Source organism: Callithrix jacchus, chromosome 4, assembly GCF_049354715.1.
Source record: "Callithrix jacchus isolate 240 chromosome 4, calJac240_pri, whole genome shotgun sequence".
Classification (NCBI taxonomy): Eukaryota; Metazoa; Chordata; class Mammalia; order Primates; family Cebidae; genus Callithrix; species Callithrix jacchus.
This window is the reverse complement of record NC_133505.1, coordinates 171223766-171249779: the sequence shown is the minus strand read 5'-3', so window position 1 is coordinate 171249779 and position 26014 is coordinate 171223766. Positions and strand designations below refer to the sequence as shown.

Sequence of the window (26014 nt, the reverse complement as noted above, 5' to 3'; positions counted from 1 at the left end):
ATCCTGATTGACAAAATTGCTTTCTCATAGATACAGAGACAATACTTAATTATAGATAAAATTAAAATATTCTGTAGTTAATAAATAGTGTAAGTGCACACATTATTTTTTCTATCTTAATACCGCACTGAAATATTCACCAATTTGGTATTTGTTCCTTTTTTTTCTCTGAAATGGGGTCTCACTCTGTTGTCCAGGCTGGAGTGCAGTGGCATAATCTCAGCTCACTGTAACCTCTGCCTCCTGGACTCAAGCCATTCTCCTGTCTGAGCCTCCCAAGTAGCTAGGTTTGGGTGCCTACCACCACATCTGGCTAATTTTTGTATTTTTTAATAGAGACAGAGTTTCACCATATTGGCCAGGCTGGTCTTGAACTCCTGTCCTCGGGTAATCCACCCACCTTAGCCTCCCAAAATGCTAGGATTACAGCCGTAAGCCACCATACCTGGCCTCATTTGTTTTCATTTTATCTCCCAAAGTTGATCATCAAAAATAAAATCTTGAGCAATTCCCAACAACACAGCTGTGGGGAGTGAAATGGGAGTGACACTTCCTACTTCCAGCAGCACAGGTGACTCTCAGGATCTGGAGGGTTGGCTGAGTCATCAGGTTTCACCCTTTCTGCTTACAGATAACATCAATGAAATTGTGCCCAACAGAAGACGCAATATATGCAACAGGGAGCTCTTCCTGTCTTCTGTGCTCTGAGGCGTTTTCTGACACCTGTATGGAGAAATCATTGTTCATTTATGTGGACTGCCATACAGTTCATACATCCCACTTTTGTAGAAAATTGCATAATGTGTAATCTTTATTTAATTACATTACTTTTAGCCTGAAAGATGGATTAAGCATATGGATATCACTTAATTATATTTTTGTATTTTTAACCCTAACCATAATACCTTAAATGTAATAGACACTTCATAAAACACCAAACTGCATACGACAAGGCAGTGTCTTTTTGAGCACTGCCTTTATCTGAACAGAATCTGAAGTTTGACAATGGAAAACCATTGAAAAGCCATTCCACCTGCTAACTGCATAGCTTTCGTCAAATTATTAAGTCCATCTTTGGGTCAATTTTTACATCTGCAAAATAAAGATCATAACAGTACCTGCATTGTGTGATCATGTGAAATACTATATAGGACATTGCACATAAAACATGTAGCCTAGCACCTAATATGCTGTTTTATCTTCAAAAAAGCTAGCTAAAGTTATAATCATTCTCAAAAATCAAATTATTTGTAGTTAAAAAAGTTGATATTATTTATTTTCTTAAATGCAAATATTAAAGAACAAAGTAAACTATGTCACCGATAACTTTTTACATTAGATGCTTAATTGAAGGCAAGAGAAATAAAATATTAATTATTTAACCTGACGAGAAATGTACTAAGACAACATGGAATGACTTATAGAGACTCTAGGAAATTATAGCAAAAAAGATTTGGAAGCTGCATAGAGAGAAACAAGACCAGCCTGGCCAACATACTGAAACCCTGTCTCTACTGAAAATACAGAAAATTAGCTGGGCATGGTGTGTGCCCCTGCAGTCCCAGCTACTTGGGAGACAGAGGCGTGAAAATGGCAGAGGTTGCAGTGAACTGAGATCCCATCCATTGTACTCCAGCCTTGGAGACAGAGTGAGATTCGGTCTCAAAAAAAAAAATAAAAGCAAAAACAAAAACAAACAAAAACAGTCGGCATGTGCGGTTACTTGGAGAATCCTGGATTGCATGGCCTGCCTTACCTGCAGGATAGCCTGCGAAAGGGAAACTTGGGCATTCTCAGTTTCTACAGGGGAAGGTGAAGCTCGCTTCCTAAGATGCCATTCCTCAATCACAAAGGAGGTTCTAAAGCCAAGAAGCCAAAGAAACTGTAAAAAATCCCTCTCTGTCTCAATGTGTATGAAATGCAGAATTCATATTATATCAAATAAAGGAAAACATAAGTTCGATAAAGGTACTAGCTTGGGTTTAATCACAGATCAGATTTAATGCTTTTTTAAAAAGATCTTCTTATCACTAAACTAGTCCTCTTCCTCCCAAGAACCAAAACGCCTTTTTCCCTCTCTCTGTGTTATAAATGTTTACCATCCTAATGGTTTCTTCTCTTGGATTGAAACTGTGACGTGGTGACGGGAGTGATGGCTGAGAGTAAAGTTTAGTGATTTCTGGGCTGTGTGTGGCAGGAGAGAGGCATTTTTCAACTCTGTCATGCTCTGAAATTCTCAGAGGAAACTCTTAAGACCAATTCTACATGTGGAGTGTGGCTATTGTATTACCTCCCTTTTGTTCTATATTCAAATTGTCTCTAGATTTTACTTAGAATACAAGCAAATCCTACCTGTGTCTACTAAAAAATAAAAATGGAGCTTCCACCAAACACGCTCAGCAATTGAATAAAGCTTTTACTTCTACAACTTGCTAAAGCAATCCTTTAAACTTTATCACTTGCCTTTTGTATTTCCCAGGGGCATCTTCTTGAATGTTGTTCCAAAGAAATTATGTTTCTGGGTTGAACATGGTAAATGTGTAACTAGAATGGATGTGAAACCTTAACAAAAAGGATTTCTCATGAGTGTTTCACAAGTAATGTAATGAATTCTCACTACAGTCTCCATAAAAAGGCAAGTTTCTTACGATCGTAAAGTATTTCAATTCACTTGGTGTTTGGGCAATCAGGAGAAGCGCGATATTTAAATATGTATGATTATGTGTGCATATAAATATTCATATTTGTACAGTTTATTAGTTATACCCTATGTTACTAAGCCCAGGGGTACAGTAATATAATTTAAAATACACCTTCCACATGTCCATGTTTAAAGCATTTAAAGTCATTATAAAATATCTAGTAACTAGCAAGGTTAATATAATTTTCTCTTGCAATAGTTGTGTGTATATTAATATTTATATAAAATATAACATTTTTCTGTTAAATACGTTCTTCTAAACATGATTTCTATTCCATAAATATCAAGACCATGTTAAATGTCAAAGAAGAGTAGATTGAACTCATTCCTAGTGAGTTAAAATTTAAGCAAAGATGTAGAGATTCTTACATAACATCCTGGCCAGAAACAAAAATAAATCAGGGTGATCGAAGACTGAAGTCAGTATTTTCCCGAGGAATATATGCCAGTTTCTGGTGGCTTAGAACACATTTATAAAGCTGCATATGAGAGACAGGAGGCAGATCCAAGTCACAGAGTAGGGTGAGAAATTTCACTGCTGAAACCTTCCTTCAAGTAAGGACCTCTGATAGGTGGCATAGTTAGTGAATAAAATAGAAGAAATCTTGACTTCACACCCAAGTAGAACATTTAGTTTATGGCAATATTAGATTGGTTAGTTCCACCTGGCTCCTAGAAGAAGAAAAAAATAAATGAAAGAGAGTGTGTACATGAGAGGAGGACAGAGAGAGAAAGAGGAAACCCATTCAGAGGAAGCACTCTTAACACTCAGTTTTTGACTAACAATGTTCAAGGAAGTGAAAATGCCATATCAAATCTTTAAATATAAATGGAAAGAGTCTACAATTGCTTTAAGACATCAGAAAAGGAATAGCAGAAACCCACAATGACTATGAATGCTAGAACCATCAATACAGTGTGTAGATTAAGTACATTTGATACCTAAAGAAATAAAACTGACTAAAAATATGATAAAGAAAAAAGAATATAATGTGTGAAAATAAATTTAAATATGAGTCAAACACAAATTCTACAAATGAAATGAAATGGCCACACACCAAAATAAACACAACAGAAGAGAACGCTGGTGACAGATACAAAGAATGATACAAACAGTGTTAGGAAATTACTCACATGGAAGAGAGAGAGTCCATATTAAAGAAAAACAAAGAGACACATAGGATAGTGTGAGAAGGTCAGCACACGTGCAATCAGAACTTCAGGAAGAAACAGAATTGCAAAGAGAAACAAATTAGAAAATGTGGTTCAAACTTTACAGATTTGTTGAAAAATAGCAATGTGCACATTGAAGAGACTCAGTGAGCCTCCGCCAGAATGTATTAAATATTCATCTAGACATGTCTCACCGAAATTACAGAACACTGAAGACAACACAAAATAATAAAAGCTGCCAAAGAGAAGATCAGCCTGCCTAAAAAGTAAGCCAAAATTACACTAATGGCTGCCTTCTCAGCACTAACAATAGAAGGCAAGGACAGATGGCTGACACCCTCAAAGTGCTGGGAGAGCGCACTGTCAGTTTCGAATTTTGTGTCCAGCAAATCTATCTTCAAAGGAAAATATAAAACTGATACATTTTCAGTCAAGCTAACTTGAAATTGTTTATTCTTCACCTGCTCTCAACTAGAAAAACATTTGAGAGGAAGAAGGAATATTGTCACAGAACAAGTGTATAAGAATGTGAATAGAAGAAGAGGAAGGAAAATCATAAATTATATGAGTGACTCTGAGAAAATAAATACTGACAATGACAATAATATTTAATATGAGGGTTAAATTATGATATAAGTAAAATATGGACAACAATATCATTAAGCATGGGTGGTTATTTTAAGTTAAACATTGAGAGTTCTTACAGAGTTTAGAAAAAGGATGAATAAATTGATTAATTTTGGAATTCAATAAGTAAAATGGAATGGAAAAATGGATTGATTAACTACTAAAGGAATTGACAACACGGTGAATATCTTCTGAATAAATGGAGGGGAAAATGAAGAGGAAAAATTTCTAATTATTTCAAGAGATATAAAGAAAGAGAAAATATGAAAACCAACATATAAACAAAATATAAATAGGATGCTTCCTCCCAATAATTCAGTAATCTCAACAGTGTATTGCAATAGACTCTTCATTAAAACATAGATGAGAAAGAAACATAGTGGTTTACAAAAATTTATTCTGCTTAGAAAAGAACTGCCTCAAACAAGAAACAAATATGTAAAGAAGGATAGGAAAACATACACTAGGTAAACATCAATCAGAAAGGAAACTGGAAATAGAACAAGGTGTCTGCATGCAAGGCAGCAGCAATAATGAGAGATTGATTACTTGCAGAAGAGATCGAGCCAATAAGTAAGTATGTTGGGAATGACTGAAGCCAGGTTTATCATTTTCAGAAAGAAACATTACAGATATGAAGGGGAAGAAAACTAGAATGAACTTTTATTATTAGTTTGGATTTGGAAATATATTGAAGTCTTGGTTTTAGTTATATATGCTTACAACTACTGTCTCTTTCTCTCTTTCTCCCTGTCACACCACACACACACAAACACACACACACACACACCTAGCTTTAGTTATGTCCACAGAAAGGGCCTGGGTACAACAACACTTCAATGTCTGTGAGCACTCCCAGCAACTGCTTCTGTGTTTTCAAAAACCCATTTCAACCAAAGGTTACCAGGATCAGAAATGCAAATTCCAGGACTGGGGGATGGGGCAATATAAAGTGAGGCTGAAGTATTTTATTATGGAAGCAAACAAGGAAGTAGTCAAAAAATGATGGAGCATGTCTAAGCCCCATTGAAGCCTAATTTAATAGTGTTCCCAGTGGCAAAATCCGGCACAATTTGAGCATCAAAATCAATAATAATGGTAACAGTTTATAATCCATCATTATCTATACTGACAAATGAATAAATGAATACAAAAAAGATAACTGTTTTTCCCAGAGTATAATGCCAAGCAATAAATGCAGTAAGAATGATACAGTTAGAAAAAGTACCACTTAGCAAATATCATAGCAATAATATTTTTCAGCTAAGGAGAACTGAGGGATGTTAAAACTGGTAAGTGAATGTTTGAGGTGTATATCAGTGTCAGCCAGGATTCTGCAGAAAAATAGAACCAACAGAATCTGTGTGTGTGTGTGTGTGTGTGTGTTTGAATTGACTCACACAATCATGAGGACCAGAAAATCTGAAATCTGAAAGATAGGGTCATAGCCTGGAAAATTTTAAGGCAGAATTTCTTCTCAGGTAAAACTCAGATTTTGCTTGAGGGCCTACAACTGACTGGTTGGGGCCCACCAACCTTACTGAGAATTATTTCCTTTGCTAAAATAAACTGATTATAGATGTAACAAAGTCTACAATGTAGGAAAACAATAGAGAAAATAAACACAACCAAATATTTTAAATGTCAACCAAATTGATAAGTTTTTTAGTAACTGTGACCAAGAAAAAAAGAAAAGACTCAAATTACTAAAATCAGGAATGGAAAATTAAAATTACTCTTGACCTTATAGAAATGAAAAAAAAGTCAGGGATTACTCTAAATACATGTAGGTCAACAAATTACACAATATACACAAGCTTTTAGAATGATATAAACTACCAAAATTGATTCAAGAAGAAATAGAAAGCCTGAATATGTCCATATATAGAGAGAGATTAAGAATATTTTATTGAATAGTTAAACTCAATATTTATATGGATATATTCCAAATAAACATAGAAATTAAAGATGATCTAAATATATGAAAAGGCTTCTTGTTTGTCGGTTAGAAGACTCAGTATTTTTAAGAAGGCAATACATCCCAAGCTGACCTACAGGTTCAGTGCAATCCCTTATAAAGTGAGTTGGAGCAATTTGTAGCACCAGAAAGTAAGCAAGTGCTAACTTATATGGGTATATTCCATATACATATAGAGACTAAGTACCCAATAAAACATCCCACAAAGAAAAACCCAAGGCCACATGATTTCACTGTGAGTTATATCACTTATTTGAATAAGACTTAAAAGCAACCTAAGACGAAAGAACACTTTTTAACTCATTCTTTGAGACCAGTATTACTCGATACCAATTATCACAAGAAAAGAAAATGATAAACCATTATTATTCATAAACATAAATACAGAAATCTTTATCAAATTACTAGAAAGCTGAATTCAGTAGCTTACTGAAAAGATTACACAGCATGACCAAGTGGGATTTGTGGCAAATTGAAAGGGGAATTCCACATACAAAAATCAATCAATGTAATACACCAGATTAATGGAATAAAAAATAAAATCATCTCAATAGACACATAAAAGTTTAACAAAAGCTAACATTCTTTCATGATTGAAATACTCAAAAACTTTCTCAACCTGATAAAAAGAAACTACCGAAAAAACAAAACCTATAGATAATGTCACATTTAATGGGAAAATTCTAAGACTTTCTTTTATTACCAGTAAACAGACAAGGATGTCCACTCTTACCACCAGCATTCAGTATTATACTACAGGCTTTATCTTGGATAACCAAGCAAGACAACAAAAAGGCAATCAGGTTAAAAAGGAAGAAGTAAAATTATCTCTGCTGACGATATAATCTTAGAGCTAATAAATTATTTCAGCAAAATTACTGTATACAAGATCCAAATACAAAGATCAGTTGTATTTCTGTTTACTAGCAATGAACTTCTTAAACATAAAATTAAGAAAACAGGCTGGGTGCAGTGGCTCACACCTGTAATCCCAACACTTTGGGAGGCTGAGGCGGGTGGATCCCAAGGTCAGGAGTTCAAGACCAGCCTGATCAACATGGTAAAACCCCATCTGTACTAAAAAGAATAAGAAAATTAGCTACACTTAGTAGTGCATGCCTGTAATCTCAGCTACTCAGGAGGCTGAGGCAGGAGAATTCCTTGAACTCGGGAGGCAGAGGTCACAGTGAGCCACAAACACACCACTGCACTCCAGCCTGGGTGACAGAATGAGACTCAAAAACAAAAAACAATTGCACTTACAAAGCATCAAAATAAAAAAAAATACTTAGGATTATATTTAACTAAAGAACTGCAAGACTTGTACATGAAGATTATAAAACACTGTTGATAGAAATTAAAGAAGATCCAAACATATGGGACGGCTCCTTGTTTGTCTGTCAGAAGACTTAATACTGTTCCGAAGGCGTACACTCCAAATTGATCTACAGATTCAATGCAATTCCTTGTAAAATGACCTGGAGCAATTTGTAGCACCAGAAAGGAAGGAAGTGCTAAAATGTAAATCCCAAAATAATGGGAATATGCCAAAAGACACATAAATCAACTGAAAGTTTCATAAAGCCTAAACTAGATTAATTCAAGCAACAAGATTAAGTAGTATTGGATTATAACCCAAATTATGAAATAAATATTCAGCACTCATAATGTGAACAGATTAATGGTTTCCATATGTTTTGGAAAGGAGCAGAAAATGAATTGCCTCTGGCTTTAAAAGTATAGCATAAGAAATTCTTCTGATGAAACTGTTTTGTATTTTAACTGCAGTGGTTGTCACGAGTCTATATATAAGATTAAATTTCATAGAACTACACACACACATATACATGAATGAATGTGAAACTGGTGAAATCTGAATGAGGTTAATAGATTGCTTCAATATCAATCACTTGGGTTGATATTCTACTATATACATGTAAGATGTTATAACCATTAGAAAAAATGAACTAAAGGATTACAGATTTTTATGTTGTATGATTTCTTACAACTTCATGTAAATTTCCAGTTATCTCAAAATGCAAAATTTGAAGAAGTCAGTAAACAAGTTAAGCAACAGTTTGGACATTGTACAAAGGGAATGAAGAAGGCTGAATGAAAATCAATAGAAAACACAGAAATACATAAAAGAACATATCTAAAAATTAAAATAAATCATAAAATAAATATAGGGTGCATTCAATAGCTTTAATATATGTGACACAAAATCTCAGGAAGAGAAGAATAGAGAAATGGGTTAAAACTAATGTGTAAAAAATTGGTGGTAAAGAATTTTCACAATACAATAAAATAAATCTACTCTTTCCTATGTTAAGTAAAACTATCCCGAATACAATGAACATAAAGAAAACTATATGTAGGAAGAATCATTATGTAACTGATTTTAAAAAAATAACAGCAAAAAGAAGAAGACACTATCATCAATGAATGCAGTAGGACTTAGAACAAACCTTGATAGGCATAATGGAAGCCCTTAGTCAACGGAACATCTTTCATGGCTAAAGTAAAATTCCATATCCATATAGTATTTAAACATGAAAATACGTTTAAATAGAAATAAAACCTGGAGGTATTTATTTATTTATTTATTTATTTTTTTGAGACGGAGTTTCGCTCTTGTTACCCAGGCTGGAGTGCAATGGCGCAAACTCGGCTCACCGCAACCTCCGCCTCCTGGGTTCAGGCAATTCTCCTGCCTCAGCCTCCCGAGTAGCTGGGATTACAGGCACGCACCACCATGCCCAGATAATTTTTTGTATTTTTAGTAGAGACGGGGTTTCACCATGTTGACCAGGATGGTCCCGATCTGCTGACCTCGTGATCCACCCGCCTCGGCCTCCCAAAGTGCTGGGATTACAGGCTTGAGCCACCGCGCCCGGCCTGGTATTTATTCTTAACAATTCTTAACTAAAAAACAAAAAAGCAGCAATAATGTTAAAAATGTTCTTCAGTAACAAAGAAAATGATTCTGTGTTGAAAAGAAAGCAACTCCAGGAGGAAATAAAGATAAAGGAAATCGGAACAATGTGAGTAGACGCAGTATGACTGTTTGAAGACAGTACTTGCACTGCCATTTGGAATTTAAGTTATGTTTAAAAATCAAATTCACAACAACAATAAACACAAAAGTTGAGAAAAAAAATGTGATTAGACCAGGCATGGTGCCCGATGCCGGTAATACCAACACTTGGGGAAGTCAAGGCAGGAGAATCATTTGGGACCAGCCTGTACAGCATAGCAAGACTAAGAGCAACATAGCAAGACTCTACAAAATTTTTCCAAAAAAATAAAGTGAATGTTGTATCACACACCTGTAGTTTCAGCTACTCAGGGGGCTGAGGAAAAAGGATATCTTAACATCAGGAGGCTGCAGTGAGCTATGATGGCACCCTTGCACTCCAGCCTGACTGACATGGTGAGACCTTGTCCCCTCTACCTCTGCAATTCCCCCCAAAAATAAATGGAACTCAAATATCCTATGGTTATAGTTGCATCAAGAACTGGCAAAATAGTAAGTTAATTATGCAATAACTGTTAAAATAGTAATGATAAAATACGATTACAAGGAAACAAATAAAAAATGCTGAAATCAATAACAGAAAAATAACTGGAAATTTTTCAACCATTTAGAAACTAAATAATACATATTATAAATAGTGAATGGGTCAAATGGAAATGATGATGTTAGAAAATTGATTGAATTAAAATAAAAATACAACATAAAGCGCATGAGATGCTGCCAAAGCAGTGCTGAGAGAAAAATCTATAGTATTAAATTCTTATATTTAAAAAGAATAAATGTTACAAAACTTTGATTTATATTTTAAAAATCAAAAGGAGAACAAAAACCCTAAACAAGCAAAAAAAAAAAAGCAGAAATCAGTCAAATTATGAACAGAATAATAGAAAAAAGTTAATAAAACCAAATGCTGTTTGTTCTAAAGGTTTACTCAAATAGAGTAAATCAGAGCAGACTGATGAAGAAAAAAAGACTAAAATTACCAACCTGAGGATTAAAGGAAAAGAGCATCACTACAAGATCTGTAGTTGTTAGCTGTGTAATAGGGAGTATTATGAGCAGCTCTATTCCTACGGTTTCACAATGAGGATGAAATGGAAAAAAGTTATCACAAGGATATAAACTGGCAAACCTAACTCCAGAAAAATAAACAGAACACCCCATATCTCTTAATTTGTAGGTAAATATCTGCAGCAACAACAAAAAAGATCCAGATTGGCTCATGCCTATAGTCCCAGCACTTAGAGAAGTACCAAAGCTGGAAAATTGCTTGAGGTGAGGAGTTTGAGATCAGCCTGGCCAACATGGCAAAACCACATTCCTACCTAAAAAAAAAAAAAAAAAATTAGCAGAGTGTGGTGGCACATGCATGTAATCCCACCTACTTGGGGGTCTGATGCATGAGAATCACTTGAATCCAGGAGGAGGAGGTTGCAGTAAACCAAGACTGGGCCATTGCACTCCAGCCTGGGTGACAAAAGCAGATCTCATCCCCCCACCAAAGAAAAAAAAAAAAAATTCTAGGCACAGATGGTTTTGCTATTGAATGGTAAAACAAATTTATATATGGCTTCATATGAAGATGGTATTTTAGAAGAGTTAGCAGTTTTTTTCAGTAGGAATGTGGTTTTGCCATGTTGGCCAGGCTGATCTCAAACTCTAATCATATTGGGACATGCCATTGCTACAAGAAGAGAACATTGAGAGAGAAAGAGAAAACAGAATTTAGATAAGTAATAAAAGATAAATAATGTTTCACAATTTTAGAAGTGATAAAACTAAAGCTTAAGTGCACTGATTCAAACTTGGCAATATTTTCTTTTTCATTTCTATTTATTTTGATCTTTATTCTTTCTCTTGATCTAGCTAATGCTTTGGTGATTTGTTTTTAACTTATAAAAAGCCAAGTTTCTGCTTTGTTGATTGTTTTTGTATTGTTTTTCTGGTCTCTGTTTTAATTAGTTCTGCTCTGATCATTATTATTTGTTTCCTTTGAGTAATTCTGGCGTTTGGTTTGTTCTTGTTTTTCTAGGTTTTTTATGAGCATTATTAGGTTGTTTATTTCAAATTTTCCATTTTTTTAATATGGGACTTATTGCTATAAATTTTACTTCTACTACTGATTTTGCACTAACTGTTTTGGTATGTTGTGTTTCCATTTTCATTTGTTTCAACAAATTTTTTGATTCCCTTTTTAATTATTTTTATGAACCCATTGATTGTTCAGAAGCCTGTTAATTCCCACATGTATACAGTTTCCAGAGTTTCTCTTGCTATTTATTTCTGGTTTTATTTCCTTGTGGCCTGAGAAGATAATTGATAAGATTTTGATTTTTTTATATTTGTTGAGATTTGTTTGTGTCCTAAAACATGATTTATCTTGGACAATATTCCATGTGCTAATGAGAAGAACGTGTATTCTTCAACTATTGGATGCAATGTTCTGTAAATTTCTGTTAGGCCCTTTTGGTCTATAGTGCAGTTTAAGTCTTATATTTCTTGATTGATTTTCTGTCTAGATATCTGTTCAATGCTGAAAGTGTGGTGCTCAAGTATCCAACTATCATTATATTATGATCTATCTCCCTCTTTAGCTCTAATAATATTTGTTATATATATCTTGATAATTTGTGGTTGGGTGCATACATATTTATAATCCTTATATTCTTGCTGAATTGATCCCTTTATTATTATAAAATAATTATCTTTGTCTATTTTTTTCACTTAAAATCTATTTTGTCTAATATAAGGATAGCTATTTCTGCACTCTTTTTGTTTTTCATTTACATGGAATATCTTTTTCCATTCCTTCACTTTTACTTTGTGTGTCTTCGCAGGTAAGATAAGTTTCTTGTAAGCAGCATATAGTTGGGACTTGTTTTGGCAGCCATTCAGCCAGTCTATATCTGTTAATTAGGGAATTTAAACCATTTATGTTCAAGGTTGGTAGGTGAGGATTTACTCCCATCATTTTGTTAGTTTCCAGTTGCTTTGTGTATATCGTTCATTCTTATCTTCCTTTCTTATTATTTATCTTTGCTATTTGTTGGTTTTTCTGTAGTGACAACTTATTCTTTTCTCTTTCTTATTTTTATATCTGCTCTAACAGTGAGTTGTATACTTTTGTGTGTTTTCATAATTGCAGACTCTATACTTTTTCATCCAAAGGTAGTACTTCCTTTAGTATATCTTGTAGGATTGGTCTCATTGTGACAAATTCCCCCAGTTTTTGCTTGTCTGAGGAAGACTTTATTTCTCCTTCATTTCCAAAAGATGGCTTTATTGTATATAGTATTCTTGATTGACAGTCTTTTTTTCATTCAGGCCCCTACCATTGCTGAGACTTACTAAGTTCATATTTAATATGTATACTTATTAAAAGATTACAACTCAAGCCACCAGAATGTTACATAAAATATTCTCTATCCTTCTACCTTAAAAAATATATCTTCCTAACAACTAGGGTAAAATTGAGATTCCTCAGAGATTTTCCCCAAGTCAATGGTTTAACACAAACTTGTCTTATTTTCACATTTCAGCTGCACTGTAAGGAGTATTATGTGTGTGCACATGGAATACGCACCTGTATACCCAAGCTGACCCACCGAAGAGTCAAGCACCAATGGAACTGAGGTGAAATCCGTGAGTAATATGGTCTGCCCTTAGGAGAAGAAAAGGCCCATATTGGCAAAACAATTAGGCTGTGGTCATTTGGTGAGGGCTGTGGTCCTGGATACATGGAACATGGACTACAGTAAGGAGTAATGGCCCTATAAAAGGATATTCTTTTACTACCCAAGACTCATTGACAGTAGACTGAGCTGTGGTTACAGAAGGACAATACTTTTGTCCTTTTTGGGCATAGCTGGCACTCTAAGGTCCAATTGCTTTACATGCTGCCACTGTTAGTCCTGTTTGCTCTCCCAATTAACCTCTTGTATTGGGGGTAGGAACAAATTCATATAGTATATACTTTAAAAATTATAGTTTACTTGCTTTTGAAAAAGTCAATAAACGTGATATGGAATTCATTTAGTTGTAGCAACAAGGCTTAATGAAGAGCATTGAAGTACAGGTGGGAAAGCGAAAACAACTGTTAAGGTTTTCAATTTGTCTCCAACCAAGTTTTCCCAAAGTAATAAACTAATACATGTTTTTGTAGGTTCCTTTTTAATGAAGAATGTTTACTGTCTTTAACCAATGTTTCTATATCATGTGAATATATTCTAAAATAATAAAAACATATGGCTATGCATTTCTTATTTTTTTAAATATGCATAACATGTAATACATTATTTTATTTATGTAAAGATAAGTTTCACTGATAAATAATTCAGTTTATGATTTTTTTTGAAAAGAATAACCACTTAATATTACAACTTAATAATAAATGTAACAGTCAAATCTATAGTGCTGTATGTGAAAAAACCTTTTATCTTTCTTACTATTCTTATAAAACACATAAAGAGGAAAATGATTAACACATCACAAGAAGCCCATTATTTCTACAAAGTTTAAAGTTGAAAATGAACTAAAAGTATAGCTCAACTTAAAAAAGCAACAGCTGAAGTATAAAAGTGTATGATTGCTTATCTATGTTTTTGACTCCATACTATATTAACAGAAACTTAGAAACATTTCTCAGATACGGTTAGGCTAATGTATTCTCTGTTATTTTATAAGCATTTTATTACATATACATTCATATATGTTATGAGTGCTTCATCCAGAAGAAACTGTAAAGACCTAAGTTAAAGAGCTTTAAGAATGAGAACGTAGTATGGGAATCTACATCTTTGAAAAAATAAAGTTAAAAAAAGACCATTTTGGGTAACTGAACATTGAGAAAATGTATCCCCAAATAGACTGGATACAAGACATACTGAAAACAGTTATTCAAGGAAAATTATACCAGATTGAAAACCCAGAGCTGCAGGCAAAACAAAATAAAAATAGTCATGTATGATATGGCTTATGATATGTGAAGAAGTAAAATACGCATCAATAAAAACAAAAATTATCAAGGAAGTTAATGATAAGTAACTATTAGCATAATCAACTATAATCAGTTAAGTATGTGTATTGTAATCTTTAGGACTACTATTAAAAATATAATGCAGAGGTGAAACAATAATGCAAATAGAGAATATTAGAAATGATACCAAAACAATTCTCGATTTATCTAGAGAGAATGTGTAAAATAACCAATAATTGCATTAAAATTAATGGACTAAATAGCCTGAATAAAATGCAGACATTTTTAGCCTGGGCGAAAATCAAAAGAGATAAAACCAACGAAACACGAAGTGTAATTTATAAGAAGCATTTTTAATATAAGATATTGGAAGGTTTAAAGTAAAAGAGTGAAAAATTATATGACATGCAAGTATTGAGCCTGAGAAAACCTGGGTAGCTGTCATGAATCTCAGACAAATTATAACTCTAGATAAAAATCATCAGAAATAAAGGGGGCCATTTTTTAATATCATAAAATTGCTAATTCATCAGGAAAGCATATAAACAATAACCATTTATTTATCAAATTATAGAGCTTCAAAATAAAGAAAAAATAAAACCCTAAAGGAGCAATAAACTAAGTCAATAAATTTAAATGATTGAATTAATACTGAGAGATTTCTGGTTTCTGGTCTGGAATGTCAGAAGTTTGAAAGTCGTCACTGCAATTTCACAACAACAAAAAGTTGAGAAAAAAAATAAAAAATGACCACTCCTCTTAGAACCATGAGGTGAGGATACATGAGGTCACAAAGTGAAAAACTGACTGAAATGTTGAAGAGGAAGATAGGTAGATGTAGAGAATCACGGGATCCTGGAGCAGAATCCCAGGAACAAAACTGTGGGATCCAGGACTGGGGGTAGAAAATCCTTAACTGCAGTTGACAGATTGCCGGAGGTTCACTGTGGACAAGTTTGAGAGTTAACTCTTGCTGAGGGTACTGGAAAAACAGGCAGATAGGGTACACATTGTATACATTCCACTGACATCTATCCTACATTCCATTTATGCTAGAACAGGAACGATTCATCTGTGGTGACAGAAATCAGAGCAGTGGCTATGAGAATTGGGTGAACTAACTAATTAGACAAGCTCATGCAGGAACTTTCTAGGGTGAAGAAAACTATAAAATTTATCATGGGTGTAGGTAACATGGGTGAATATACTTTTGGCAAACTTATTAGTATACTTAGGATCTTTGCATTGAAAACTATATAAGCTGTACTTCAGTAATAAATTTTTAAAAATTAAATAAATACACATCGAACTGTATTACTGCTTACTCTTTCTATAAGTAAAAATGTTAATTAGTCAAAGGCCTAATTCCACAATGCATTACCCCACATGGCTCTATGTAAGTGTATGTATGTGGTTGTGTACCTGTGGAAAGAGAAAGAAAAGGGGAAGGAGGGAGGGAAGGAGAGAGAGATGGGCAAGGAAGAGACAGGTAAAGAGAGAAATATACTGTAAATAGAAGAAAATATTTAAAAATAGAAATGTAAAACAATTTTGTCATATTGCTGAACTTCAGGAAAGTTACTTAAGTCTTCATTCTCCCACTGGGGAAAGGCAATGTACTTATTAATGAACCCAGCAGTACTATCCTTTTCAATCAATATAGCAAAGCAGAGAAATACAGTCAGAGGTGAATGCAGAAACTAAAGGTAAGGAATGTTGAATTCGAAATGCAGGGTAATTGACCAACATAGTGAAAACCCGTCTCTACTAAAAATGCAAAATTAGCTGGGCATGGTGGTGCATGTAATCCCACCCACTTGGGAGGCTGAGGTAGGGGAATTACTTGAAACCAGGAGGCGGAGGTTGCAGAGAGCCGAGATCGCGTCGTTGCACTCCAGCCTGGGAAACGAGAGCGAAACTCCGTCTAAAAAGAAAACAAAACCAAAACCCACAAGAAATACAGGGTAACTGATAATACTCTCCACAAAATACCTGAAAGCTTTGCACCAGTTTCCCTTCCATTTTACGTGATCTTCCTCCTTTCTGTAACAAGATTTCCCAGCTAGATTTTAAGGAAACAAGGCACAGCGGAAGTTGATAGCTGCATTAGCTTTTCTATTTCAAGCTGTCACAGCTGCAAAATTGTTCAATGTAACTCCACAGGGAGTGCTACCCAGCTATGCAAATGAATTCCAAATGTGACATTTGCCAGCATGGTGGTGGTGGCTGTGAAGGCTGGGTGACTGCCATCATTCTGTCTGATGGATTGACTCATATCACTGAGGAGCCAGCCATCATTGATTTCTGCCTTTCCATCACATCAGAGTGACCTTCTCCCTGCAAGGAAGGAAAGGAAAAAAAAAAATGAGTGGACAACATAAAAGAAGTACAGAGTCAAAGAGAAAGTTACAGTGTTCCTTCCTTCATTTATCTCTCCTACTCTCCAGTGCTTTCATTATTCTACTATTGCCCTGCCCCAAGCCATTTCATTTTACCCTCACCATATTCCATACTTTTACAGTAGTAGAACCAGATTAATAACTAGCCCTCATTCTTCCTCTGTCCTTATTAGGTGATTTGGTTTATCGTTGTTTAATTTGTATTTTTGTCATATTTTTAATGCACTGATTAAAAAATAGAGATTAAGCAAAGAATGATATTCTAGCATGATATGAATTCTAAACCATGTAGGTAGAAAGATAAAAGTATTGTCAGTACTCTTTCACCAAGAAAATTACCCCTGTGTTATGTTACTTTCGCTTTTGTCAGAAAAAGCCCACTTCTGCTAGTAAAATAATCTCTGTTACTGCATGAGACTATTTGGTGGATGGGAGGTGACAGGAGAGAGGAGGTAGTGTCAGAAAAGGGGATAGAATTAAGGGATCAAAAATGCCCCAAAGAGGTTGATGTACCTAGAATCAAAAGTACAGTTTGTTCTAAATGTTTTTGTTCTCTTAATCTTCTCTATCTGAACTGGCCTAGGTCATCGTCCTATAGAGAAATATATTTTTGTAGAAAAATTGTACAGCATAATAGTTTAAGAGTTATTCTTTCTTATTAAAGAGTTACAGAAGAAGGCACTAATTCTATGTTAAGTCAGGACAGATGTTCAAGTACATTTCGGCTTTTTCCTTGGAGATTTACACCGATGCCTATGACTCCTTTGAAATTCTTGACTGGGTTTGTTTAGAATATCCTTTCCTCAGTGGTGTTCAGTTGGTAAGTAAAATATAGTAACAACAGGTAACACTTGGGGTAATTTGGTTTGAGAATTAAATTTTAAAATATTATTTTTTTTTATTTTTCTTTTTTGAAACAGAGTTTCACTCTTGTTACCCAGGCTGGAGTGCAATGGCGTGATCTCAGCTCACCGCAACCTCCGCCTCCTGGGTTCAGGCAATTCTCCTGCCTCAGCCTCCTGAGTAGCTGGGATTACAGGCACGCGCCACCATGCCCAGCTAATTTTTTGTACTTTTAGTAGAGACTGGGTTTCACCATGTTGACCAGGATGGTCTCGATCTCTTGACCTCGTGATCCACCTGCCTCGGCCTCCGAAAGTGCTGGCATTACAGGCATGAGCCACTGCGCCCGGCCAAAAATATTTTTATGCTTAGAAGATTCTCTAAATAGAAGAAGCATTCATGTACAGTTGAAATGTGGTTGTGGCTATAAGATACACGTTAAAGGACTCAAAGACGGACAGCAGCGCTAAGTAGCCTCTTTCAGCTAGAGTTATCAAAAGGGCTTCCAGGAATCATTGGGCCTTGTCTGCAACCATCTCATACAGGACCAATTCAAAGAATCTACTTCAGAAAGAATTATGGGTCTGGCTTTGGGACATCATGTGAATTCTGATCAGATTCATAGGAAACTCACAGAGATTTTATAAACGTTGTATGAAAGAAAACTCCACAACTAGCTTGAACTAAAAGGGACAGAGATTGTTTGTAATAAAAAGGAGGGTCTGGGCCTTCAAACTTTTCTTGTCAGGAAGCAAAATGAGAGCACTCAGTGGCAAATTTAAATTGTTTTTCCATCTTTGTTTTTAATCAACTTTATTGAATGTGTATGTATATATAAACGTGTATGTGTGTATATATGCCCCTTATACTTGAACAATTAACTGAATGTTGTCAACAGTATAGACCCCTAGAACCACCACCACAATAAAGATACAGAACATTTCCATTTCCCTAAAAGTTTGTTTTTGCCAGGTAATCTTCATCAATGGTGAATTAGATAAAGAAAACATGGTACATGTACACCACTGTCTACTATGAAGACATATAAAAGAGTGAAATTATGTCCTTTACAGCTACATGGATGCAACTAGATGCCATTATCCCAGGCAAATGAACACAGGAACAGAAAGCCAAATACCACATGTTCTCACTTATAAGTGGGAGGTAAACATTGAGTACACATGGACACAAAAGAGGGAACAATAGACACCTGAGCCTACTTGAGGGCAGAACGTAGGAAGAGAATAAGAGTCAAAAACTCATTATGGGGTATATGCTCACTACTTGAGTGTCAAAATCATTTGTTCATCAAACTGCTGTGACATGCAATTCACCAATATCACAAACCTGTACATATACCCTCTGAATCTAAAACCATAGCTGAAATTATTAATAGATTAATAAGTAAAAACAAAAAGGTAAGTAAATAAGTAAATAAATGTTAGCATATACAATCAAAAAAGTCCAGTTTTCAAGGACCATAGGTTGAAAGCCTACTCTTTTCCCCATTAAATTACCTTAGCTTCTATCCCCTTAAATATCTTTGAGTGAAAACACTTGATCACGTATATGTAGGGCAACTTCTGGGCAGTCTTTTTATTAAAATTAATTGACCCATTACATTTAGCTCTATTTCTGAACTCACTAGTTTTGTTTTTCCATTGGATTACTTGTCTATTCTTGGCAATGTAACACTATCTTCATTACAATAGCTTAATTTTGTTGTTATCCTAAAGATTGTTTTTCATACATTTTGTACTGAATCTCATAATTTCTTTACCAAAACAATTGCCTGTTGGGGTTTTAAAATTTTAAAACGCCATTTAATATTTACATCTATTTGGTCATAAATTACATCATAACAGTTTTGAGCCTTCCAATACATGAATATAATATATTTTACATGTACTAAATTCTTTTAAAATTTCTCATACCAATATTTTAAATGTTCATTGTATACAACTAATAAAATTTGGTCAACACATTCTAATATGTGTAAGTTTTTGAAGTTATGATAAGTTATCTTCAATTCTATATTGTTTATTTTTAGTATACAGAAATACATTTAAGTTTTGCATATTGATCTTATAACATGATTCAGCTAGAAATGCATTTATAGCTGTTTATAGCTGGCTATAGCTGTTTATGTGTTTGCTAAGATATTCTACACATGTACACATAAGAGCAGTGAATAAAGAGCTAACTTCTTTTGTAATCTGTAAATATAAGGATTTTTCTTTTCATATCACACTGATTAAGAACTCTAATACAATGTTGTATGGAAGTGTGAACATAGACATCTTGCCTATAAAATAGAAAAAAATCATTCAGTCTTTATAGTATGATGTTTCATACAGGTTTTGTAGATGAATTTTATCTGGTTAAAGACGTGTTTATTTTTTATCTTACTGAACTTTTATGTAATAAATTCATGTTAAATTTTGTCAAATGTATTTTCTTAATCTGTTCACATTATATTTTTCTCCTATAAGCTTTTATCTTGGTGATTTGCCTTTATTGCTTTTTAGAACATTGAACAAACCTTGCATTTCTATGATAAACTGCCTTGATTGTAATATATTATCCATTTTATGTATCAGTGACTTCAATGGGCTAACATACAGATAAAGATCTTTTTCTTTTATGCTAAGAAGTCATCTAGGCCTGAAGTTCCTGTGTAATGCCTTTATCTGGTTTTAGAGTCAGAGTAATATTTGTTTTATAAAAAGAATGAGAAGTGATTCCCTCTATTCTCTCTTCTGAGAAAACAAAGAATGAAAAAATTAATACCTTTTTTCCTTAAGCATTTAGGATAATTCACCAACACCTCAGCTTAAAGTTTATTTGGTAGAACAATGTTAATTACTTACACAATTTTCATAGATATATGGCTATTTATTAACAGATGTTGACTATTTGAAAGCTTATCTTTTCAATAAATTCGTCTACTTTATCTAAGCTGTTGAATGTGTTGTCCTAAAGATTTCCATGACATTTCTCTTTCTATTTTTGATATTCATACAGGCTACAGCAATATTCCAACTGTAATTCCTAATATTGGTGTCTTGTATCCTTACTCTTATTTTCCTGATCAGTCTATACAGATATTTGTCAATTTTATTTATCTTAATCGGATATTAACGAAAACTGTGCTTCTTTGTTTTCCTTATTTTTTCTTTTCATTTCTTTGACTTCTGCTTTTATATGTTTATCCAATCACTCTTTTTAATTTTTTTCTTCCTTTTCTTATTAGGTGGAAGGTTAAATTATTGTTCTAATGCCTTCATAATATTATATAACTATGATGAACTTTGAATTAATTTTATTGCATAATGTGCAAAAAAGTCAAGGCTTCTTTTTAAATATTTTTCTATGTAAATGTGCTGTTTTCCAATGACCACTTTTTCCCCTCATTGCTTTCTTGGCTCCTAGTGAAAAAAAGCTTGACTCTATATGTATGGATAGTTTCAGTTGTTCTATAGGCAAGAACTGTACTGTGTTTATGGAAAACAGGTCCACCTAAAGAAAAATTTGCCTTCTAAGCACGCAAGGGAGTCCCTGTTTTTTGGCATAAATCATGTCAGGACTCTGTCTTTTCTATTCTGATTGTTATTCATTTCAGAGTTTTCAAACCAATTTTTTTTCTTCTTTCTGTACCACATAAGTTGAAATCTTCAAATTGTTTTAAGAGAGAGAATGGTTGTGTCTTTGATATGGGTGTCTTCCTGTAATGTGACTAAGTATGCATAGGCAGTGGGAATATTGCTCTAAATTTCTGGCCCAGCCCTCAAACCTCCATAGGCCCATCCCTCAGATAATGTTCCATGGAATACATTATGATGCCCTTGGAATCTTTTAGATTTTAATTTGCCACTTTGCTTATAACATTATCAAATGTTATTGTTATTGTATAATATGAATGGTATCATTTTGCTTAATTATTACCCTCGGTGACTACATATATAGTTAAATATATCATTTTTGTCATAAACACTACATAAGTGAAAAAAGACAATAAAATTGGAAGACATCAATTATCTGAAGGATAACTTACCCAAGAGCCTAAATTTTGGTAAATTTTCTATTTTATAAAAGCCCTCTGCATCTAGTAAAGAATAAAGCTAACAATCTTGTACATCCACATGAGACCCATGACCTCTGAGCCACAAAATAAGTGTTACAGTGTAAATTCCTTAGAGTATATGCACTTTACTTGTATTTTTACTTGGCTTTTTTTTCCACCCAATTCTAGTTGGTTTACACATATGTTTGAAAGCTCAGAGTACAACTGAAGTTATAGTTTAAAAGTAATTATTCCTATAGCAAGAATTATAAAAATAAGAGCTACCAGAATCTGATATTAGCAAACTGAAGACTAAAATGCCCCAGCCCTCACTCCCTTACAAATTCAATGGTTTAACAACTGTCCATGGAAACAAATAGCTCTGAAAGAGCTCCAGTATATAATCAAGAATATGTTTCAATTCAGTGAAGCATGAAAATCATAGATGGTGACATAGAAAAGTATGTAAACAAAAATTATCTGTGTTACCCATCCCCCAAAGCTGGAGAGCTCAGTGCCAAGAAGGATCCCCTCAATTATGACTCACCTTTATGGGAAAAAGGAAGATCAGGAAGACCCTGGCACCCTCTGCAACTGAGTATCCCAGAAGCAGCTGACACCCCCAGGGATATTCACAGCCTTTGCCATTGAGGTCCTCAACATTTTTTGCTAATGCTGATTTCAGGTCATGAAGATTTCCAGAGTCCATGAAACTGTACCACACAGAGAAAAAGACACCACTGTGCTTCCTTGGATCCAGAAACATGATTGAACATTTCCCCTTCCCCAGTGCAGAAGTTGCCACTGCACTCCTCAGAGACAAAGCCACACCAGTAGCCCACATACACCAGAACCCACTGCCATGCCCCCTCAAGCTGTAAATGCTGCAGTGCCCATCTGACCTTGGAATTGATGCTGCTGTGCATCTTGTGGAACCTGCAGTTCCTCTTGTCCCTGAAACTGGCATTCTTGTAAGCCCCTGGAACCAACATCCCTGTACATCCCCGGATCTGACTGTAGACCTGGCACTACCACAAACCCAACTCAGCTGGAGACCTTTTATCCACTATTAAGTGAAGGTATTTTTCCACTGAAGTCAGTACGTAAACACTGTAAGAGGTCATGAGTCCTTTAAACGTGCAGACACTGACACAATGCAACAGCAAACACAAAAAATCAAGGAAACATGACACCACCAAAGGAACACAAATTTCAGGAAACTGGCTCCAAAGAAATGAAGATCTATAAATTGCCTAACAATGATTTCAAAACAATTGTTTTAAAGAATCTCAGTGAACAATCAGAGAGAACAGATATAACACTCAATAAGATGAGAAAAAATCCATAAACAAAATGAAAAGTTCAACAAAAGGGTAGGAATTATTTAAAAAGAACTGAACAAATTCTGGAGCTGAAAAATGTAATAAATGAAATGAAAAATGCAATAGAGAGGTTCAACAGCAGACTCAGTTGAGTGGAAGAATCAATGAACTAGGATACAGGACATCAGAAATCATCTAGTCAGAGGAGAAAATTTTAAAAATAATAAAACAATAGAGGAAAGGCTATACAAGCTTCATGGGATACCATCAAGTCAACCAATGTACTGGATTCACAATGTTTCAGATTCTGGAACATTTTAAATTTTGGATTTTCAAATTAGGGATGCTTAACCTCTGCTAAAATAATGATAACAATTTAGAAAAATTGCTTACTCTGATTGCTATACATGGAAAAACTATTATTTAAAAATGAAGGAGCTTGGGGGTAAATGGGGAGGGCCAGTGGGAGGGGGAGGTGGGGAGGGATAGCCTGGGGAGAAATGCCAAATGTGGGTGAAGGGGAGAAAGGAAGCAAAACACACTGCCATGTGTGTACCTATGCAACTGTCTTGCATGTTCTACACATGTACCCCCAAACCTAAAATGCAATAAAAAATAAAAAAATAAAAAATAAAAAAATTAAAAAAAATAAATAAATAAAAATGAAGGAGCAATAAAGTATTTTTCAGAAACAAAACTGATGCAATTCATCACCACTAAACATGTCTTACAAGAAATGCTGAAGAGAGTTCTTCAAATAAAATGAAAATGCACTAGACAGCAATATAACAGCGTGTGAAATCATGAATCTCATTAGTAAAATAAATGCATAGAGAAATACAAAATAATGTGATCATATAATAGTGGTGTATAAATTACTTTTAACTCTAATATGAATGTTAAAAGATAAATATTTTTAATGGATAACCAACATAAAAAGAAGCCAACTCTCATGGCAAGAACACTAATCACCTAGGGAGGGCATAAAAGTGTAGAGCTTTGTATTTGACTGAAGACAAGTTGTGGATAACTTAAAATAATGGAATATAACTACATAATATTTTATACAATCCTCGAGGTAACTTCAAAAAATCCATAATACATACCAAATAGATAAACAATAATCAAAGTAAGTCTACAAAAAATCATCAAATAGTGAAGAAAGCAAGAGAGGAAGAGAAAAGCAAAACAACTGGAAAACATGCAGAAAACTAAATACATGCATGTGAAAATCCTTAATAAAAAATATTAGCAAACTAAAGCAAACAATAGCACATTAAAAGCATCATACAACTGCTAAAAAGGATTTGTCCCAAGGATGCAAAGATGATTGAATACATGAAAGTCCATCAGTGTGACATGCCAGAATAACCAAATGGAAGAAATAAAAAAGACATGATCATCTCAATAGTTGCAGAAGAATCACTTGCCAAAACTCAATATTCGTTCATAATACGTATGTAGAACAAAATAGGTACAGAGTGATTTACTCGACATAATATTTGAAAAAATCCAGTTATAAAAAGACAAATACTGTGTGAACTCTTATTTGTGGAACATTAAGTAGTCAAATTCACAAAAGCAGAGAGTAGACGGGTGGTTTCCAGGAGCTTGAGACAGGGACATATGGGAAGATACTGGTTAAGGGCACAGCATTTCAGTTATGCAGGATAAATACTTTCTAGAGATCTATTGCACAGGATTGTGACTACAGTTATAGGTACTGTTTTATATTCTTGCAAATTGTTAAGAGGGTCAATCCTAAGTTTTTTTTCAACCATTGTGTAAGACAGTGTGGCAATTCCTCAAGGATCTAGAAATAGAAATATCATTTGACCCAGCAATCCTATTACTGGGTATATACCCAAAAGATCATAAATTATTCTATTATAAAGACACATGCACACGTATGTTCATTGCAACACTGTTTACAATAGCAAAGACTTGGAACTAACCTAAATGCCCATCCATGATAGATTGGATAAAAAAAATGTGACACATATACACTATGGGATACTATGCAGCCATAAAAAAGGATGAGTTCATGTCCTTTGTAGGGACATGGTTGAAGCTGGAAACCATCATTCTCAGCAAACTGACACAACAGAAAACCAAACACCACATGTTCTCACCCATAAGTGGGTGCTGAACAATGAGAACACATGGACACAGGCAGGGGAACATCACACACAGGGGCCTGTTGGGGGGTAGGGGGTACTAGGGGAGGAATAGCAAGGGGTGGGGGAATTAGGGAGGGATAACTTTAAGAGAAATATCTAATGTAGGTGACGGGGGATGGATGCAGCAGACGACCATGGCATATGTATACCTATGTAATAATCCTGCACAATCTGGACATGTACCCCAGAACTTAAAGTATAATAATAATTTTAAAACAAATGAAATAAAATGATAATTGTGAGCTGATGGATAAATCAAAGTATGGAGTGGTGATTATTTCACAATGCATATGTATTTAAAAATATTAAGTTTGACACCTTTTATTGGTTAAACATACCTGAATACTACTGGGAAAAAATAAAAGCTGGCTGGGCACGGTGGACCATACCTGTAATCCTAGCGCTTCGGAGGCCGAGGCAGGTATATCACCCGAGGCTGGGAGTTTGAGATCAGCCTTCCTAACATGGAGAAACCTTGTGTCTACTAAAAATAAAAAAGTTAGTTGGGCGTGATGGCACTTGCCTATAATCCCAGCTACTCAGGAGACTGAGGCAGGAGAATTGCTCGAACCCAGGTAATGGAGGTTGTAGTGAGCCAAGATCATGCCACTGCTCTCCAGCCTGGGAGACAGAGCAAAACTCCATCTTAAAAATAATGTTAATAATCATAATAATAATTAAGAGCTTTTATTTATTGTACATCTACTGCATACTAG

General features: G+C 34.6%; 1 long non-coding RNA gene across 1 annotated transcript in view; it reads right to left on the bottom strand.

Annotated features, from left to right (window-relative positions):
- LOC103792717 (uncharacterized) overlaps positions 1-26014 on the bottom strand; it is an 84530-nt gene that overhangs the window by 16353 nt on the left and 42163 nt on the right. Inside the window, exon 5 of the long non-coding RNA XR_619598.6 lies at positions 16484-16828. This is a non-coding gene — a long non-coding RNA (uncharacterized LOC103792717). The remainder of the gene's footprint in view (positions 1-16483; positions 16829-26014) is intronic.